Genomic DNA, 6,042 nt, shown 5'->3' on the forward strand with positions numbered 1-6,042 from the left:
AAGAAGTCGTGCTGCTGGGGGTGTGGCAGCCTGCCTGGGCAGTCGCTGCTGCTTGGGATTTTTGGAAGATAAATGTGTCTCGGGGAATGTGCTCGCCGGTCTTCCCTCAGCTGCACAGAACCAGAACGGAGCCCGCAACCACGACAATGAAAAACCAAAGCCAGGAGAGCATCTGAAGGGCTGAGCTCATGCTGCTCAGGCCCTTTAAAGGAAGACGCAGTGTTAGAGGGGAGGATTAAATTTAAACATTCAAGGAGTTTAGAGACAGCAACGTTCAGACAAGCTACTGAGAAAGCTCTGCAAGAGGCAAGGCCCACTGACAGCCCACGACCTGTCCAGGAAGAGCAATAAATACCAAAATGACATTTCTCGATCGTGATGCTGCTGCAACCGGGCAGCGTTTCACCAGAACCGCACGAGGCTCGCTCAGAAAAGGTGCCCAGGAACAAGGCGCCTCGCACACCGCAGCACGAGCAGCTCCACGGTACTGCTCTGCTCCGGCCACCTCCACCAGGAGTGAAATTGGGGGGGAAGAGAAGTGGCCAGGGCCGATGCCACCACGCAGGAGGGTCCCAACGCACTCACCCATTTGGCCGCTTTCTTCCCCCAAAAGCACCCCCGTTTTCCTAGCGCCCCACAGCCACCCCCAGCACGGGGCACCACATCCCGGCCACGTCCCCTGCGGTGCCCCCGAAGCTCTTCGCTTTTTTGGGGGCTGCCTTTAGGGGGGCACCTCTGCGAGCAAGCCGCACGCACCGAGCCCCCCCGCTGACCCCCGCCACCCGCAGGGACCGACCCCAGCGCTCCCCCCGGCCGCAGCCCGGGCACCGCAGCCCGGTGGGGACCCCAAAACCCCCACAGGACCCCAAAAATCCCCCTGCGCCACCCGAGGACCGGAGGCGAGACCCCTCCGGGCACCGACGGAGGGATCCCGGGGGGATGATCCCCTGCGAGCCCTGCGCGACCCCGGGCACCGCCTCGCCTCGGGGACCCCCCCGCACCCCCAAACCCTCCCGGTGCCCCGGGACCCCCCCCAAATCCCCCAAACCCTCCCGGTGCCCCGGGACCCCGCCGCACCCAGAAGCCGTCCCGGTGCCCCGGGATTCCCCCGAGCCCCCCAGCCCCTCCCGGTACCCCCCAGCCCCTCCCGATGCCCCGGGCCCCCCCAGCGCCCCCCCCATCCCTGGTGCTCCCCCTCCCGACCCCCCCCCGGTCCCTCCGTTCCTTACCGGGCGCGCGCTCCCGCTCCGCTCCCGCCACCGGCGCGCGCGCGCGCGCCCCGGCCCCTCGGCCCCGCCCCGCCGCGCCAAGCCCCGCCCCCTCCCCTTCCCCCTCCCCCTCCCGCGCAAGCCCCCGGCCCGGCTCCGCGCGCGGGGCGCGCTGGGAGCTGTAGTTCTGAGGGGAGGGGCGGGGGAGAGTCTCGCGAGAAGAGAGTAGAAGGGGCGCAGGCGGGTGCTGAGGCGGGCAGGGGAATTAGCTCAAATGGTAGAGCGCTCGCTTAGCATGCGAGAGGTAGCGGGATCGATGCCCGCATTCTCCACTCCTTTTTTTTGTTTTTTTTTTTGTCCTCCCTTCCCTCCATCTTATCCTGGGCCCGAGCTATCCCGAAGGGTCGGCTCTTGGCAGCTGCCAACTTGGGTTGAACTAAAATCTGGCTCCGAAAAGAACAAAGCTGGGCGGGCTGTTCCTGTGGGAGTAACCCAGCGCTGCCTCACCACTGCCCCACACTACAGCTCCGGCCTCCGAAAATCCCGACCCCGCTGCCCTTCGTTTTAAGCAGCAAGGCCACGTCAATAGGACAAGGCCTGGTAAAACGGGATTTGCTGCGATAGCACAAAGGACTGGATCAGAGGGAAGATGCGGCGCCTCTCACAAAGGGATAATTTGGCACAAATTGCCACAAATTCTCAGCGGAGAGAAACTTCTCCACTGCCAGAGGCAACCCAGCAGCCCTTCCCAGCAAATGGCGATGGCAGCACGCAGCCTGGAGTCTGACAAACAGATGAGCGTATGGAGTTTGTTCTTTTTTTTTTTTTAACTTGAAAAAGTTTGTTCTCGTCTTTTAAGGCTGATTTATACCCAGCCTTCACAGCCCCAGACAAGCTCATGAAATAACCAGCTGTCGCTACCACAGCCTTCAAAGCTTGCACAAACGATTCAAGCATTCATATGCAGCAGGACTCAATGGGAAAGCGCAATCCCTTGCAGTCTCCTGTTTCACCAGCTGCCACGCAGCCGACATGAGGGGGCTGCGTCACGAAGCACACTTGTGTTCAGGCCTGGTGCTCTCGGTTTCCCCGCTAGCTGTGGGTAGCTCAGCTCGGTGACCAGAGGCGCCCAAATCCGCTCAGGCTGAGGCTGCACCGCCCTCTGCAGACAGGCAGGGCACGATCTGGCACCTTCATCGGAACAATTCCTCGGGCTGTAGTTTTTTCTGCACGCTCCTCCTTGCCCGGCATGGGCTAGCGGTGACCACAGTAGAGGCAGGGACAACATATTGCACATAGACTCACAGAACTATTTCGTTATAATGATTCCCATCTCCACCCCCAAAATAAAGCCAGCACGAAACAAAGAGATCGGCTTTTCTTTTACAAGAACAAGATGACCACATCAGAGCAGCTAAAAATTCCTCTTAATGGATTTCTTGTGGGAATCTCTAATGAGCTGTCACAGTGCAGATCAGCCATATGTGTGCACACATGCGAGCTGGGGGGGGTGCCTGCGTTTGCCGAGGAGCCCAGGGCTTGCTCGGCCACCTCGTGGCTCCCAGCCCCTTGCTTGCCAGTGGCATCTGTGTGTTGACCTCCCTTTTTTGTGTTTTGCTCCTGCGGCATCAGCTAAGCCACGGTGTCAGATTCTCCACCCTGGCTCCGCAGATGCTGGGGCTGCTTTCACTTCCAAGAGCTGCATCAGCCTGCTGTCTCCAGAGGAACGACACGAGTTTTGCATTTCCTCCCCAACAAAGCCCTGCTTCACAAGCTCAAGGATCAAATGGCTTCCAGGCAGAAGGAAGGACAGCGGGACCAAGCGTGGAAGTGCCAATGGATTGAGCAGGAATTAAAGCCGGGCTCCGAGGGCAACACATGGAGCTGTGCGTGTTCTTACAGCTCGCTGTTATGGCCACCACCACCGAGTTTACGTAATGAGTTTGCTGGTAGGCCTCACACAGCCATGCCAGCAAAAGATCTGTCACTAGCCTGAAAATGTTAATGTCTTTAATTGCAATTAATTGCTTGCACAAGGGCATCGTGAGAGCAGGGAGGACAGAATGGCAAACAGCTAGAGGGAGGAAAGACAAAGCTTTTGGCTTATGCTAATGAGTCTAATTCTGAGACAATTTAAGCATCCTTCTAGATTGCTTGCTCTAGGGTTATGTGCATATGGTAATTTTAAAATGAAGCAAATGCGGAGACACATCTCGACTTCCCCAGGCCGTGGGACACAAAGCTCCCTGGTACATCAGGAGGTGCAGCTGGGAGGCAAACGCCTCCCAGAAAATGGGGGCAAACTTGAGTGACCTCAGAGAGGACATGAAGGAGAAGGAAAAACAGGCAGAGACCTGAATGAAGGTATCTCACTCACTGGGACTCCTCCACTGCTGCAGAGGAGAGACATGCACATGCCTTTCTCTGTGTCCTGTCGATGTTCTCAGCCCCGTTGCACACCATTTCCCCTGGACTTGCATGTATTTGTGAGTTGGACAGCCTGGCCCTGCTTGCTGGGGAAAGGGCAATAGATTTTTCCCGAGATGCCTCTGGTTGTCCCCTCAGTGAGGGCAGCCAAGGGGACAAAGGGGAGGTAGAAGCCGATAACATCTTGGCCTGGCTGCCTGGACTGTAAATCCAGCTTTTTACCATCACAGTGTGGAGCGGGTGCTTCATCCAGGGTGGGAGGTCTGCTGAAAGTCCAGTGACACAAAACACTCTGAAACCTCAAAACCAGCGAGTGCTGAGGAGGTACAGGCAGAGACAGCAGTGAGCTGCTTTTTGAGGGGTGGTCATCCCTCACCGCCTGCAGCATCCCTCCCCTCCTCCTGTCCAGGAGCACCTGGTGGGCACCAAGGCCAGACACTAGTGCCATGCTCAAACCATGCTGGTTATGGAGGCTTTGGTGAGTTTGGGGTTTGGCCCGGGGGCACAGGAGTGCTCCAGCAACTCATTTTTGTGGGTGACCTGTTCTTTTGTGGGAGGGAAGGGGAAGCAGTGCACCCTCTGGTGTTCGGCTCTCTCCTGGGCACTATGGAAGGAGAGTTTCAGCTCTTCAGGCTTCTGCTGCTCAGTTCCCATCTCCCCCATAGAAGGGTTGTAAAGGCAGCTGGGGAGCGAACAGCTAGCGCGGGCTGAGACCCCTTTCAGGGCAGCACCCCGTGAGACCTTTGAAGACAAAGGGTCCCCCAACGTGGACACACTCAGCCCTGGAGACTGGGCTGTGAAGGCAAAAAGTCAAGAAACGACCCCAAAGTGGGGACGCAGCCTCGCTGCACTGTTACCCCCCTCAGACGAGGCCATCCTGGCTGCGACACCCCCAGTGCAGCTGCTCTCCTCACCCCTAAAAGAAGCCGATGACCCAAACTCACACGGCCAGGTGTGAAGCCCGGCTTTCAGCGCAGATGGCAGGACCGAGCAGCCCCCCGGGGGGAACAAAAGGCGCCTCACGGCCCCTGCTGCTCTTTTGGAGGGAAGAATGGAGCCTGCCTTCTGCCTCCGCCTCGCCTGTGGGATCGTGAAACATTAATTAATCTTTGTGCCAGCGAGGGGGAGAGCCTGCGGGGCTCTGGGAGGAGGAGGTAGAGGTCTGAGGGCTGGGATCCTGCCTGCTGGGGGTGCTGGGACCGCTTTTAGGGGGGGCAGCACTGGCGGCGTGCCCCGCGGGCGCTCGCAGGCTGGTGGGGAGCACCCAGCACGGGCGGCAGCAGGATGCTGGGTGCTCCCGGGAGGAAAAACGCGGTCAGAGCCCCACCGTGCCCTTCTCCCTCTAGCAGGCACCGTGTGTACAGCAGCAGAGGTTGCGTAGTAACTGCAGCAGGAAGGCGTCAGCTCTGCCCGCCGCGCTCCCGCACACAGCCCAGCGGAGCGAGGTACGTGTCGGCTGCGCCAACGGGCCCCAAAACTCCCCAAACTTCCCCTTGCCAAAGAGGGGGAAGCGCAGGGTTTTGGGGCCGCGCGTGGCGGATGCTGCTTTGTCGGGAGCGGCCGGTTGGGGTTATCCGGAGAAGTGAAGGGGAACGGGGTGCTTGCTGCCAGAAGGAGCAGGGGGAGATGCTGAGATTTGAGGGGGCATGAGGGGGGATGGCATAGAAACCCCTCAGCACCTCGCTGCCTTCCTTGGGAGGCCTGTGCGAGCTTTTACCCGGGGCTAAAAGCATTGGGAAACAATAGCGGGGCCGGCAGCCGGGGGAGGAAGCGAGCTGAGGGATGGTGAACGCCTCCCAGCCCCGCTCTGCGCTGGGTAGGATGTGCGGGAGAAGCCCACCGGGACCCAGCTAGGTGCGTGCGGCCGCTGGGGAAGGCAGCAGGGCTCCAGCCTCCATGCCTCCAGCCATGGGGCTCAGAAAGGGGCCTTCGCACTGCCCCCAGCTCGTCCTGCTGGGAGGGAATAGGGGAGAACACAGGGCCAGGGCGGGGGCAGGCACCCACAGGGCTCCCTGGGGCAGCCGGGCAGCACACAGAGGGATGGGTGGTTTTGGGTGTCCCCCGTTTGAACGGCCCCAAAGGAGTCACGGGGGGAGCCCAAAGTGGGATGGCACTTTTTGGGGTCCCCTTGTCCCTTTTGGGACATGGCTTGTGGCTGCTTTTGGTCCTCTTGTCCCTTTTGGGACACCAATTTTGGTGCTCTCATCCCCTTTGAGGTGCCACTCTTGGTCACTTTTGGTCCTCTCACCCCTTTTGGGGTGATACTTTTGGTGACTTTTGGCCCTCTCGTCCCTTTTGCGATGCCACTTTTGATAACTTTTGGTCCTCTCGGCCCTTTTTGTGCCTTCCCTCACTGGGCTGTGCTCTTGTGGGCTCTGGCAGGGAAAAAGAGGGGGAAGAGAGATGG

General features: G+C 59.6%; 1 protein-coding gene and 1 non-coding gene across 3 annotated transcripts in view; one reads left to right on the top strand and one right to left on the bottom strand.

Moving 5' to 3' along the window:
* Positions 1-1,318, bottom strand: part of LOC137857170 (USP6 N-terminal-like protein) — a 75,379-nt gene extending 74,061 nt beyond the window's left edge. For both annotated transcript variants that reach the window (XM_068683363.1, XM_068683355.1), the window contains exon 1: positions 1,230-1,318. The gene's annotated coding sequence lies outside the window, so the exon portion shown is untranslated. The remainder of the gene's footprint in view (positions 1-1,229) is intronic.
* Positions 1,319-1,467: 149 nt separating this feature from the next.
* TRNAA-AGC (transfer RNA alanine (anticodon AGC)) lies at positions 1,468-1,540 on the top strand. Its single transcript has one exon. It is a non-coding gene; the product is annotated as a tRNA-Ala (tRNA).
* The last annotated feature ends 4,502 nt before the right edge of the window (positions 1,541-6,042 follow it).

The sequence above is a fragment of the Anas acuta genome, chromosome 5 (assembly GCF_963932015.1).
Source record: "Anas acuta chromosome 5, bAnaAcu1.1, whole genome shotgun sequence".
NCBI lineage: Eukaryota > Metazoa > Chordata > Aves > Anseriformes > Anatidae > Anas > Anas acuta.